Source organism: Taudactylus pleione, unplaced genomic scaffold (genome assembly GCF_031769625.1).
Source record: "Taudactylus pleione unplaced genomic scaffold, aTauple2 ptg000551l, whole genome shotgun sequence".
NCBI lineage: Eukaryota > Metazoa > Chordata > Amphibia > Anura > Myobatrachidae > Taudactylus > Taudactylus pleione.
In genome coordinates this window covers 2,244,525-2,259,029 of record NW_028284953.1, presented here as the reverse complement: position 1 = coordinate 2,259,029, position 14,505 = coordinate 2,244,525, and the positions used below count along the sequence as shown (strand labels likewise).

Below are 14,505 nucleotides of genomic sequence, written 5' to 3'. Positions count from 1 at the left end.
CTTCTGATCTATAGTCAGACGCGTTATCCATTGCCCACTGTTCCAGGTGTCTTGTAGCAATTGAAGAGTCTTTCCTGTTTTTGAGCCTGTTTTAAAGTTTTATGGTTATTGAAGTATATACAGAATCACATTTTGGAAATTGACTGTACACTATCTGCAGGGATTGTTTCCCAAAAATGTTTTAGGTACAATAATCCTTGTGACTGCTAAAAGATCTTTAAAAAATGTAATGAACTTACTCTGACAGAGCCCAAACATTCTTCTTTCCTGAATTCTAGAATTTATGTCAAATTCCCAGTACTTTAGTACAATAATTCACAATTAAATTATTCAAAGCATGTTAAGATAGCTTTATAATAAGCATTAAACACAAATAGTGCAAGCACCTTCAAAGAATCTGCTTACTTTCTGAAATTTTCTTAAGATTCAGTATTGTGAAAAAATGGATGATTGAGAAACAAAATCAAAATGCCGTGACCCGGATTCGAACCGGGGTTGCTGCTGCCACAACGCAGAGTACTAACCACTATACGATCACTGCAATTTAAGCGAGCCATGTAGGAGTCGAACCTACAAACTTATGATCCATAGTCAGACACGTTATCCATTGCGCCACTGGCCCAGGTTCCCTGTAGTAATTGAAGTGTCTTTCCTGTTTTTGAGCCTGTTTTAAAGTTTTATGGTTATTGAAGTATATACAGAATCACATTTTGGAAATTGACTGTACACTATCTGCAGGGATTGATTCCCAAAAACGTTTTAGGTACAATAATCCTTGTGACTGCTAAAAGATCTTTCAAAAATGTAATGAACTTACTCAGACAGAGCACAAACATTCTTCTTTCCTGAATTCCAGAATTTATGTCAAATTCCCAGTCCTTTAGTAAAATAATTCACAATTAAATTATTCAAAGCATGTTAAGATAGCTTTATAATAAGCATTAAACACAAATAGTGCAAGCACCATCAAAGAATCTGCTTACTTTTTCTGAAATTTTCTTAAGATTCAGTATTGTGAAAAAATGGATGATTGAGAAACAAAATCAAAATGTCGTGACCTGTTTTCGAACTGTTGTTGCTGCGGCCACAACGCAGAGTACTAACCACTTTGCGATCAAGGCAATATAAGCGAGCCAGGTCGGAGTCGAACATACAATCTTCTGATGCGTAGTCAGACGCGTTATCCATTGCGCCACTGGCCCACGTGTTTTGTAGTAATTGAAGTGTCTTTCCTGTTTTTGAGCCTATTTTCAGAGTTTTATGGTTATTGAAGTATATACAGAATCACATTTTGGAAATTGACTGTAGACTATCTGCAGGGATTGTTTCCCAAAAACGTTTTAGGTAAAATAATAATTGTGACTGCTAAAAGATATTTCAAAAATGTGATGAACTTACTCAGAAGGAAGTCCAAACATTCTTCTTTCCTGAATTCTAGAATTTATGTCAAATTCCCAGTACTTTAGTACAATAATTCACAATTAAATTATTCAAAGCATGTTAAGATAGCTTTATAATAAGCATTAAACACAAATAGTGCAAGCACCTTCAAAGAATCTGCTTACTTTCTGAAATTTTCTTAAGATTCAGTATTGTGAAAAAATGGATGATTGAGAAACAAAATCAAAATGCCGTGACCCGGATTCGAACCGGGGTTGCTGCGGCCAAAACGCAGAGTACTGACCACTATACGATCACGTCAATTTAAGCGAGCCAGGTAGGAGTCGAACCTACAAACTTATGATCCGTAGTCAGACACGTTATCCATTGCGCCACTGGCCCAGGTGCCCTGTAGTAATTGAAGTGTCTTTCCTGTTTTTGAGCCAGTTTTGGAGTTTTATGGTTATTGAAGTATATACAGAATCACATTTTGGAAATTGACTGTACACTATCTGCAGGGATTGTTTCCCAATAACGTTTTAGGTAAAATAATCCTTGTGACTGCTAAAAGATCTTTAAAAAATGTGATGAACTTACTCAGACAGAGCCCAAACATTCTTCTTTCCTGAATTCCAGAATTTATGTCAAATTCCCAGGCCTTTAGTACAATAATTCACAATTAAATTATTCAAAGCATGTTAAGATAGCTTTATAATAAGCATTAAACACAAATAGTGCAACACCTTCAAAGAATCTGCTTACTTTCTGAAATTTTCTTAAGATTCAGTATTGTGAAAAAATGGATGATTGTGAAACAAAATCAAAATGATGTGACCCGTTTTCGAAATGGGGTTGCTGCAGCCACAACGCAGAGTACTAACTACTATACAATCACGTCAATTTAAGCGAGCCAGGTAGGAGTCAAACCTACAATCTTCTGATCTATAGTCAGACGCGTTATCCATTGCCCACTGTTCCAGGTGTCTTGTAGCAATTGAAGAGTCTTTCCTGTTTTTGAGCCTGTTTTAAAGTTTTATGGTTATTGAAGTATATACAGAATCACATTTTGGAAATTGACTGTAGACTTTCTGCAGGGATTGTTTCCCAAATACGTTTTAGGTACAATAATCCTTGTGACTGCTAAAAGATATTTCAAAAATGTGATGAACTTACTCAGAAGGAAGCCCAAACATTCTTCTTTCCTGAATTCTAGAATTTATGTCAAATTCCCAGTACTTTAGTAAAATAATTCACAATTAAATTATTCAAAGCATGTTAAGATAGCTTTATAATAAGCATTAAACACAAATAGTGCAAGCACCTTCAAAGAATCTGCTTACTTTCTGAAATATTCTTAAGATTCAGTATTGTGAAAAAATGGATGATTGAGAAACAAAATCAAAATGCCATGACCCGGATTCGAACCAGGGTTGCTGCGGCCACAACGCAGAGTACTAACCACTATACGATCACGGCAATTTAAGCGAGCCAGGTAGGAGTCGAACCTACAATCTACAGATCCATAGTCAGACACGTTATCCATTGCCCACTGTCCCGGGTCTCTTGTAGTAATTGAAGTGTCTTTCCTGTTTTTGAGCCTGTTTTCAGAATTTTATGGTTATTGAAGTATATACAGAATCACATTTTGGAAATTGACTGTACTCTATCTGCAGGGATTGTTTCCCAAAAACGTTTTAGGTAAAATAATCCTTATGACTGCTAAAAGATCTTTAAAAAATGTGATGAACTTACTCAGACAGAGCCCATTCTTCTTTCCTGAATTCCAGAATTTATGTCAAATTCCAAGTCCTTTAGTACAATAATTCACAATTAAATTATTCAAAGCATGTTAAGATAGCTTTATAATAAGCATTAAACACAAATAGTGCAAGCACCTTCAAAGAATCTGCTTACTTTCTGAAATTTTCTTAAGATTCAGTATTGTGAAAAAATGGATGATTGTGAAACAAAATCAAAATGCTGTGACCCGTTTTCGAACCGGGGTTGCTGCGGCCACAACGCAGAGTACTAACCACTATACGATCACGTCAATTTAAGCGAGCCAGGTAGGAGTCGAACCTACAAACTTATGATCCATAGTCAGACACGTTATCCATTGCGCCACTGGCCCAGGTGCCCTGTAGTAATTGAAGTGTCTTACCTGTTTTTGAGCCAGTTTTGGAGTTTTATGGTTATTGAAGTATATACAGAATCACATTTTGGAAATTGACTGTGCACTATCTGCAGGGATTGTTTCCCAAAAACGTTTTAGGTAAAATAATCCTTGTGACTGCTAAAAGATCTTTAAAAAATGTGATGAACTTACTCAGACAGAGCCCAAACATTCTTCTTTCCTGAATTCCAGAATTTATGTCAAATTCCCAGGCCTTTAGTACAATAATTCACAATTAAATTATTCAAAGCATGTTAAGATAGCTTTATAATAAGCATTAAACACAAATAGTGCAAGCACCTTCAAAGAATCTGCTTACTTTCTGAAATTTTCTTAAGATTCAGTATTGTGAAAAAATGGAAGATTGTGAAACAAAATCAAAATGCTGTGACCCGTTTTCGAAATGGGGTTGCTGCAGCCACAACGCAGAGTACTAACTACTAAACAATCACGGCAATTTAAGCGAGCCAGGTAGGAGTCGAACCTACAATCTTCTGATCTATAGTCAGACGCGTTATCCATTGCCCACTGTTCCAGGTGTCTTGTAGCAATTGAAGAGTCTTTCCTGTTTTTGAGCCTGTTTTAAAGTTTTATGGTTATTGAAGTATATACAGAATCACATTTTGGAAATTGACTGTACACTATCTGCAGGGATTGTTTCCCAAAAATGTTTTAGGTACAATAATCCTTGTGACTGCTAAAAAATCTTTAAAAAATGTAATGAACTTACTCTGACAGAGCCCAAACATTCTTCTTTCCTGAATTCTAGAATTTATGTCAAATTCCCAGTACTTTAGTACAATAATTCACAATTAAATTATTCAAAGCATGTTAAGATAGCTTTATAATAAGCATTAAACACAAATAGTGCAAGCACCTTCAAAGAATCTGCTTACTTTCTGAAATTTTCTTAAGATTCAGTATTGTGAAAAAATGGATGATTGAGAAACAAAATCAAAATGCCGTGACCCGGATTCGAACCGGGGTTGCTGCTGCCACAACGCAGAGTACTAACCACTATACGATCACTGCAATTTAAGCGAGCCATGTAGGAGTCGAACCTACAAACTTATGATCCATAGTCAGACACGTTATCCATTGCGCCACTGGCCCAGGTGCCCTGTAGTAATTGAAGTGTCTTTCCTGTTTTTGAGCCTGTTTTAAAGTTTTATGGTTATTGAAGTATATACAGAATCACATTTTGGAAATTGACTGTACACTATCTGCAGGGATTGATTCCCAAAAACGTTTTAGGTACAATAATCCTTGTGACTGCTAAAAGATCTTTCAAAAATGTAATGAACTTACTCAGACAGAGCACAAACATTCTTCTTTCCTGAATTCCAGAATTTATGTCAAATTCCCAGTCCTTTAGTAAAATAATTCACAATTAAATTATTCAAAGCATGTTAAGATAGCTTTATAATAAGCATTAAACACAAATAGTGCAAGCACCTTCAAAGAATCTGCTTACTTTCTGAAATTTTCTTAAGATTCAGTATTGTGAAAAAATGGATGATTGAGAAACAAAATCAAAATGTCGTGACCTGTTTTCGAACCGTTGTTGCTGCGGCCACAACGCAGAGTACTAACCACTTTGCGATCAAGGCAATATAAGCGAGCCAGGTCGGAGTCGAACATACAATCTTCTGATGCGTAGTCAGACGCGTTATCCATTGCGCCACTGGCCCACGTGTTTTGTAGTAATTGAAGTGTCTTTCCTGTTTTTGAGCCTATTTTCAGAGTTTTATGGTTATTGAAGTATATACAGAATCACATTTTGGAAATTGACTGTAGACTATCTGCAGGGATTGTTTCCCAAAAACGTTTTAGGTAAAATAATAATTGTGACTGCTAAAAGATATTTCAAAAATGTGATGAACTTACTCAGAAGGAAGCCCAAACATTCTTCTTTCCTGAATTTTAGAATTTATGTCAAATTCCCAGTACTTTAGTACAATAATTCACAATTAAATTATTCAAAGCATGTTAAGATAGCTTTATAATAAGCATTAAACACAAATAGTGCAAGCACCTTCAAAGAATCTGCTTACTTTCTGAAATTTTCTTAAGATTCAGTATTGTGAAAAAATGGATGATTGAGAAACAAAATCAAAATGCCGTGACCCGGATTCGAACCGGGGTTGCTGCGGCCACAACGCAGAGTACTGACCACTATACGATCACGTCAATTTAAGCGAGCCAGGTAGGAGTCGAACCTACAAACTTATGATCTATAGTCAGACGCGTTATCCATTGCCCACTGTTCCAGGTGTCTTGTAGCAATTGAAGAGTCTTTCCTGTTTTTGAGCCTGTTTTAAAGTTTTATGGTTATTGAAGTATATACAGAATCACATTTTGGAAATTGACTGTACACTATCTGCAGGGATTGTTTCCCAAAAATGTTTTAGGTACAATAATCCTTGTGACTGCTAAAAGATCTTTAAAAAATGTAATGAACTTACTCAGACAGAGCCCAAACATTCTTCTTTCCTGAATTCTAGAATTTATGTCAAATTCCCAGTCCTTTAGTAAAATAATTCACAATTAAATTATTCAAAGCATGTTAAGATAGCTTTATAATAAGCATTAAACACAAATAGTGCAAGCACCTTCAAAGAATCTGCTTACTTTCTGAAATTATCTTAAGATTCAGTATTGTGAAAAAATGGATGATTGAGAAACAAAATCAAAATGCCGTGACACGGATTCAAACCGGGGTTGCTGCGGCCACAACGCAGAGTACTAACCACTATATGATCACGGCAATTTTAGTGAGCCAGGTAGGAGTAGAACCTACAATCTACAGATCCATAGTCAGACACGTTATCCATTGCCCACTGTCCCAGGTGTCTTGTAGTAATTGAAGTGTCTTTCCTGTTTTCGAGCCTGTTTTCAGAATTTTATGGTTATTGAAGTATATACAGAATCACATTTTGGAAATTGACTGTACACTATCTGCAGGGATTGTTTCCCAAAAACGTTTTAGGTACAATAATCCTTGTGACTGCTAAAAGATCTTTAAAAAATGTAATGAACTTACTCAGACAGAGCCCAAACATTCTTCTTTCCTGAATTCTAGAATTTATATCAAATTCCCAGTCCTTTAGTAAAATAATTCACAATTAAATTATTCAAAGCATGTTAAGATAGCTTTATAATAAGCATTAAACACAAATAGTGCAAGCACCTTCAAAGAATCTGCTTACTTTCTGAAATTTTCTTAAGATTCAGTATTGTGAAAAAATGGATGATTGAGAAACAAAATCAAAATGCCGTGACCCGGATTCGAACCGGGGTTGCTGCAGCCACAACGCAGAGTACTAACCACTATACGATCACGGCAATTTTAGTGAGCCAGGTAGGAGTAGAACCTACAATCTACAGATCCATAGTCAGACACGTTATCCATTGTCCACTGTCCCAGGTGTCTTGTAGTAATTGAAGTGTCTTTCCTGTTTTCGAGCCTGTTTTCAGAATTTTATGGTTATTGAAGTATATACAGAATCACATTTTGGAAATTGACTGTACACTATCTGCAGGGATTGTTTCCCAAAAACGTTTTAGGTACAATAATCCTTGTGACTGCTAAAAGATCTTTAACAAATGTGATGAACTTACTCTGACAGAGCCCAAACATTCTTCTTTCCTGAATTCTAGAATTTATGTCAAATTCCCAGTCCTTTAGTACAATAATTCACAATTAAATTATTCAAAGCATGTTAAGATAGCTTTATAATAAGCATTAAACACAAATAGTGCAAGCACCTTCAAAGAATCTGCTTACTTTCTGAAATTTTCTTAAGATTCAGTATTGTGAAAAAATGGATGATTGAGAAACAAAACCATAATGCCGTGACCCGGATTCGAACCGGGGTTGCTGCGGCCACAACGCAGAGTACTAACCACTATATGATCACGGCAATTTAAGCGAGCCAGGTAGGAGTAGAACCTACAATCTACAGATCCATAGTCAGACACGTTATCCATTGCCCACTGTCCCAGGTGTCTTGTAGTAATTGAAGTGTCTTTCCTGTTTTTGAGCCTGTTTTCAGAACTTTATGGTTATTGAAGAATATACAGAATCACATTTTGGAAATTGACTGTACACTATCTGCAGGGATTGCTTCCCAAAAACGTTTTAGGTAAAATAATCCTTGTGACTGCTAAAAGATCATTAAAAAATGTGATGAACTTACTCAGACAGAGCCCAAACATTCTTCTTTCCTGAATTCCAGAATTTATGTCAAATTCCCAGTCCTTTAGTACAATAATTCACAATTAAATTATTCAAAGCATGTTAAGATAGCTTTATAATAAGCATTAAACACAAATAGTGCAAGCACCTTCAAAGAATCTGCTTACTTTCTGAAATTTTCTTAAGATTCAGTATTGTGAAAAAATGGATGATTGTGAAACAAAATCAAAATGCTGTGACCTGTTTTCGAAATGGGATTGCTGCAGCCACAACGCAGAGTACTAACTACTATACAATCACGGCAATTTAAGCGAGCCAGGTAGGAGTCGAACCTACAATCTTCTGATCTATAGTCAGATGCGTTATCTATTGCCCACTGTCCCAGGTGTCTTGTAGCAATTGAAGAGTATTTCCTGTTTTTGAGCCTGTTTTAAAGTTTTATGGTTATTGAAGTATATACAGAATCACATTTTGGAAATTGACTGTACACTATCTGCAGGGATTGTTTCCCAAAAACGTTTTAGGAACAATAATCCTTGTGACTGCTAAAAGATCTTTCAAAAATGTAATGAACTTACTCAGACAGAGCCCAAACATTCTTCTTTCCTGAATTCCAGAATTTATGTCAAATTCCCAGTCCTTTAGTACAATAATTCACAATTAATTTATTCAAAGCATGTTAAGATAGCTTTATAATAATCGCTAAACACAAATAGTGCAAGCACCTTCAAAGAATCTGCTTATTTTCTGAAATTTTCTCAAGATTCAGTATTGTGAAAAAATGGATGATTGAGAAACAAAATCAAAATGCTGTGACCCATTTTCGAAATGGGATTGCTGCAGCCACAATGCAGAGTACTAACTACTATACAATCACGGCAATTTAAGCGAGCCAGGTAGGAGTCGAACCTACAATCTTCTGATCCGTAGTCAGACGCATTATCCATTGCGCCACTGGCCCACGTGTTTTGTAGTAATTGAAGTGTCTTTCCTGTTTTTGAGCCTTTTTTCAGAGTTTTATGGTTATTGAAGTATATACAGAATCACATTTTGGAAATTGACTGTACACTATCTGCAGGGATTGCTTCCCAAAAACGTTTTAGGTAAAATAATCCTTGTGACTGCTAAAAGATCATTAAAAAATGTGATGAACTTACTCAGACAGAGCCCAAACATTCTTCTTTCCTGAATTCCAGAATTTATGTCAAATTCCCAGTCCTTTAGTACAATAATTCACAATTAAATTATTCAAAGCATGTTAAGATAGCTTTATAATAAGCATTAAACACAAATAGTGCAAGCACCTTCAAAGAATCTGCTTACTTTCTGAAATTTTCTTAAGATTCAGTATTGTGAAAAAATGGATGATTGTGAAACAAAATCAAAATGCTGTGACCCGTTTTCGAACCAGGGTTGCTGCTGCCACAACGCAGAGTACTAACCACTATACGATCATGTCAATTTAAGCGAGCCAGGTAGGAGTCGAACCTACAAACTTATGATCCATAGTCAGACACGTTATCCATTGCGCCACTGGCCCAGGTGCCCTGTAGTAATTGAAGTGTCTTTCCTGTTTTTAAGCCAGTTTTGGAGTTTTATGGTTATTGAAGTATATACAGAATCACATTTTGGAAATTGACTGTACTCTATCTGCAGGGATTGTTTCCCAAAAACGTTTTAGGTAAAATAATCCTTGTGACTGCTAAAAGATCTTTAAAAAATGTGATGAACTTACTCAGACAGAGCCCAAACATTCTTCTTTCCTGAATTCCAGAATTTATGTCAATTTCCCAGTCCTTTAGTACAATAATTCACAATTAAATTATTCAAAGCATGTTAAGATAGCTTTATAATAAGCATTAAACACAAATAGTGCAAGCACCTTCAAAGAATCTGCTTACTTTCTGAAATTTTCTTAAGATTCAGTATTGTGAAAAAATGGATGATTGTGAAACAAAATCAAAATGCTGTGACCCGGAATTCGAACCGGGGTTGCGGCGGCCACAACGCAGAGTACTAACCACTATACGATCACGGCAATTTAAGCGAGCCAGGTAGGAGTTGAACCTACAATCTACAGATCCATAGTCAGACACGTTATCCATTGCCCACTGTCCCGGGTGTCATGTAGTAATTGAAGTGTCTTTCCTGTTTTTGAGCCTGTTTTCAGAATTTTATGGTTATTGAAGTATATACAGAATCACATTTTGGTAATTGACTGAACAATATCTGCAGGGATTGTTTCCCAAAAACGTTATAGGTAAAATAATCCTTGTGACTGCTAAAAGATCTTTAAAAAATGTGATGAACTTACTCAGACAGAGCCCAAACATTCTTCTTTCCTGAATTCCAGAATTTATGTCAAATTCCCAGTCCTTTAGTACAATAATTCACAATTAAATTATTCAAAGCATGTTAAGATAGCTTTATAATAAGCATTAAACACAAATAGTACAAGCACCTTCAAAGAATCTGCTTACTTTCTGAAATTTTCTTAAGATTCAGTATTGTGAAAAAATGGATGATTGAGAAACAAAATCAAAATGCCGTGACCTGTTTTCGAACCGGGGTTGCTGCATCCACAACACAGAGTACTAACCACTATGCGATCAAGGCAATATAAGCGAGCCAGGTAGGAGTCGAACCTACAATCTTCTGATCCGTAATCAGACGCGTTATCCATTGCGCCACTGGCCCACGTGTTTTTTAGTAATTGAAGTGTCTTTCCTGTTTTTGAGCCTATTTTCAGAGTTTTATGGTTATTGAAGTATATACAGAATCACATTTTGGAAATTGACTGTAGACTATCTGCAGGGATTGTTTCCCAAAAACGTTTTAGGTAAAATAATAATTGTGACTGCTAAAAGATATTTCAAAAATGTGATGAACTTACTCAGAAGGAAGCCCAAACATTCTTATTTCCTGAATTCCAGAATTTAGGTCAAATTCCCAGTACTTTAGTACAATAATTCACAATTAAATTATTCAAAGCATGTTAAGATAGCTTTATAATAAGCATTAAACACAAATAGTGCAAGCACCTTCAAAGAATCTACTTACTTTCTGAAATTTTCTTAAGATTCAGTATTGTGAAAAAATGGATGATTGAGAAACAAAACCATAATGCCGTGACCCGGATTCGAACCGGGGTTGCTGCGGCCACAACGCAGAGTACTAACCACTATACGATCACGGCAATTTAAGCGAGCCAGGTAGGAGTAGAACCTACAAACTACAGATCCATAGTCAGACACGTTATCCATTGCCCACTGTCCCAGGTGTCTTGTAGTAATTGAAGTGTCTTTCCTGTTTTTGAGCCTGTTTTCAGAACTTTATGGTTATTGAAGAATATACAGAATCACATTTTGGAAATTGACTGTACACTATCTGCAGGGATTGCTTCCCAAAAACGTTTTAGGTAAAATAATCCTTGTGACTGCTAAAAGATCATTAAAAAATGTGATGAACTTACTCAGACAGAGCCCAAACATTCTTCTTTCCTGAATTCCAGAATTTATGTCAAATTCCCAGTCCTTTAGTACAATAATTCACAATTAAATTATTCAAAGCATGTTAAGATAGCTTTATAATAAGCATTAAACACAAATAGTGCAAGCACCTTCAAAGAATCTGCTTACTTTCTGAAATTTTCTTAAGATTCAGTATTGTGAAGAAATGGATGATTGAGAAACAAAATCAAAATGCCGTGACCCGGATTCGAACCGGGGTTGCTGCGGCCACAACGCAGAGTACTAACCACTATACGATCAGGGCAATTTAAGCGAGCCAGGTAGGAGTAGAACCTACAATCTACAGATCCATAGTCAGACACGTTATCCATTGCCCACTGTCCCAGGTGTCTTGTAGTAATTGAAGTGTCTTTCCTGTTTTTGAGCCTGTTTTCAGAACTTTATGGTTATTGAAGTATATACAGAATCACATTTTGGTAATTGACTGTACACTATCTGCAGGGATTGTTTCCCAAAAACGTTTTAGGTAAAATAATCCTTGTGACTGCTAAAAGATCTTTAAAAATTGTGATGAACTTACTCAGACAGAGCCCAAACATTCTTCTTTCCTGAATTCCAGAATTTATGTCAAATTCCCAGTCCTTTAGTACAATAATTCACAATTAAATTATTCAAAGCATGTTAAGATAGCTTTATAATAAGCATTAAACACAAATAGTGCAAGCACCTTCAAAGAATCTGCTTACTTTCTGAAATTTTCTTAAGATTCAGTATTGTGAAAAAATGGATAATTGAGAAACAAAATCAAAATGCTGTGACCTGTTTTCGAACCGGGGTTGCTGCATCCACAACGCAGAGTACTAACCACTATGCGATCAAGGCAATATAAGCGAGCCAGGTAGGAGTCGAACCTACAATCTTCTGATCCGTAGTCAGACGCGTTATCCATTGCGCCACTGGCCCACAAGTTTTTTAGTAATTGAAGTGTCTTTCCTGTTTTTGAGCCTATTTTCAGAGTTTTATGGTTATTGAAGTATATACAGAATCACATTTTGGAAATTGACTGTAGACTATCTGCAGGGATTGTTTCCCAAAAACGTTTTAGGTAAAATAATAATTGTGACTGCTAAAAGATATTTCAAAAATGTGATGAACTTACTCAGAAGGAAGCCCAAACATTCTTATTTCCTGAATTCCAGAATTTATGTCAAATTCCCAGTACTTTAGTACAATAATTCACAATTAAATTATTCAAAGCATGTTAAGATAGCTTTATAATAAGCATTAAACACAAATAGTGCAAGCACCTTCAAAGAATCTGCTTACTTTTTGAAATTTTCTTAAGATTCAGTATTGTGAAAAAATGGATGATTGAGAAACAAAATCAAAATGCTGTGACCCGGATTCGAACCGGGGTTGTTGCGACCACAACGCAGAGTACTAACCACTATACGATCACAGCAATTTAAGCAAGCCAGGTAGGAGTAGAACCTACAATCTACAGATCCATAGTCAGACACGTTATCCATTGCCCACTGTCCCAGGTGTCTTGTAGTAATTGAAGTGTCTTTCCTGTTTTTGAGCCTGTTTTCAGAACTTTATGGTTATTGAAGAATATACAGAATCACATTTTGGAAATTGACTGTACACTATCTGCAGGGATTGCTTCCCAAAAACGTTTTAGGTAAAATAATCCTTGTGACTGCTAAAAGATCATTAAAAAATGTGATGAACTTACTCAGACAGAGCCCAAACATTCTTCTTTCCTGAATTCCAGAATTTATGTCAAATTCCCAGTCCTTTAGTACAATAATTCACAATTAAATTATTCAAAGCATGTTAAGATAGCTTTATAATAAGCATTAAACACAAATAGTGCAAGCACCTTCAAAGAATCTGCTTACTTTCTGAAATTTTCTTAAGATTCAGTATTGTGAAGAAATGGATGATTGAGAAACAAAATCAAAATGCCGTGACCCGGATTCGAACCGGGGTTGCTGCGGCCACAACGCAGAGTACTAACCACTATACGATCAGGGCAATTTAAGCGAGCCAGGTAGGAGTAGAACCTACAATCTACAGATCCATAGTCAGACACGTTATCCATTGCCCACTGTCCCAGGTGTCTTGTAGTAATTGAAGTGTCTTTCCTGTTTTTGAGCCTGTTTTCAGAACTTTATGGTTATTGAAGTATATACAGAATCACATTTTGGTAATTGACTGTACACTATCTGCAGGGATTGTTTCCCAAAAACGTTTTAGGTAAAATAATCCTTGTGACTGCTAAAAGATCTTTAAAAATTGTGATGAACTTACTCAGACAGAGCCCAAACATTCTTCTTTCCTGAATTCCAGAATTTATGTCAAATTCCCAGTCCTTTAGTACAATAATTCACAATTAAATTATTCAAAGCATGTTAAGATAGCTTTATAATAAGCATTAAACACAAATAGTGCAAGCACCTTCAAAGAATCTGCTTACTTTCTGAAATTTTCTTAAGATTCAGTATTGTGAAAAAATGGATAATTGAGAAACAAAATCAAAATGCTGTGACCTGTTTTCGAACCGGGGTTGCTGCATCCACAACGCAGAGTACTAACCACTATGCGATCAAGGCAATATAAGCGAGCCAGGTAGGAGTCGAACCTACAATCTTCTGATCCGTAGTCAGACGCGTTATCCATTGCGCCACTGGCCCACAAGTTTTTTAGTAATTGAAGTGTCTTTCCTGTTTTTGAGCCTATTTTCAGAGTTTTATGGTTATTGAAGTATATACAGAATCACATTTTGGAAATTGACTGTAGACTATCTGCAGGGATTGTTTCCCAAAAACGTTTTAGGTAAAATAATAATTGTGACTGCTAAAAGATATTTCAAAAATGTGATGAACTTACTCAGAAGGAAGCCCAAACATTCTTATTTCCTGAATTCCAGAATTTATGTCAAATTCCCAGTACTTTAGTACAATAATTCACAATTAAATTATTCAAAGCATGTTAAGATAGCTTTATAATAAGCATTAAACACAAATAGTGCAAGCACCTTCAAAGAATCTGCTTACTTTTTGAAATTTTCTTAAGATTCAGTATTGTGAAAAAATGGATGATTGAGAAACAAAATCAAAATGCTGTGACCCGGATTCGAACCGGGGTTGTTGCGACCACAACGCAGAGTACTAACCACTATACGATCACAGCAATTTAAGCAAGCCAGGTAGGAGTAGAACCTACAATCTACAGATCCATAGTCAGACACGTTATCCATTGCCCACTGTCCCAGGTGT

The 14,505-nt window shown here is 35.9% G+C and overlaps 10 non-coding genes across 10 annotated transcripts; all 10 read right to left on the bottom strand.

Annotated features, from left to right (window-relative positions):
* Positions 1-1,709: 1,709 nt before the first annotated feature.
* TRNAR-ACG (transfer RNA arginine (anticodon ACG)) lies at positions 1,710-1,782 on the bottom strand. The gene has a single exon. It is a non-coding gene; the product is annotated as a tRNA-Arg (tRNA).
* Positions 1,783-2,784: 1,002 nt separating this feature from the next.
* On the bottom strand, positions 2,785-2,856 carry TRNAH-GUG (transfer RNA histidin (anticodon GUG)). The gene has a single exon. It is a non-coding gene; the product is annotated as a tRNA-His (tRNA).
* A 582-nt stretch (positions 2,857-3,438) lies between these two features.
* On the bottom strand, positions 3,439-3,511 carry TRNAH-AUG (transfer RNA histidin (anticodon AUG)). Its single transcript has one exon. It is a non-coding gene; the product is annotated as a tRNA-His (tRNA).
* A 3,315-nt stretch (positions 3,512-6,826) lies between these two features.
* Positions 6,827-6,898, bottom strand: TRNAH-GUG (transfer RNA histidin (anticodon GUG)). The gene has a single exon. It is a non-coding gene; the product is annotated as a tRNA-His (tRNA).
* A 1,741-nt stretch (positions 6,899-8,639) lies between these two features.
* On the bottom strand, positions 8,640-8,712 carry TRNAR-ACG (transfer RNA arginine (anticodon ACG)). Its single transcript has one exon. It is a non-coding gene; the product is annotated as a tRNA-Arg (tRNA).
* Positions 8,713-9,218: 506 nt separating this feature from the next.
* TRNAH-AUG (transfer RNA histidin (anticodon AUG)) lies at positions 9,219-9,291 on the bottom strand. The gene has a single exon. It is a non-coding gene; the product is annotated as a tRNA-His (tRNA).
* A 1,084-nt stretch (positions 9,292-10,375) lies between these two features.
* On the bottom strand, positions 10,376-10,448 carry TRNAR-ACG (transfer RNA arginine (anticodon ACG)). The gene has a single exon. It is a non-coding gene; the product is annotated as a tRNA-Arg (tRNA).
* A 427-nt stretch (positions 10,449-10,875) lies between these two features.
* TRNAH-GUG (transfer RNA histidin (anticodon GUG)) lies at positions 10,876-10,947 on the bottom strand. The gene has a single exon. It is a non-coding gene; the product is annotated as a tRNA-His (tRNA).
* Positions 10,948-12,111: 1,164 nt separating this feature from the next.
* Positions 12,112-12,184, bottom strand: TRNAR-ACG (transfer RNA arginine (anticodon ACG)). The gene has a single exon. It is a non-coding gene; the product is annotated as a tRNA-Arg (tRNA).
* Positions 12,185-13,847: 1,663 nt separating this feature from the next.
* On the bottom strand, positions 13,848-13,920 carry TRNAR-ACG (transfer RNA arginine (anticodon ACG)). Its single transcript has one exon. It is a non-coding gene; the product is annotated as a tRNA-Arg (tRNA).
* Between the last annotated feature and the right edge of the window lie 585 nt (positions 13,921-14,505).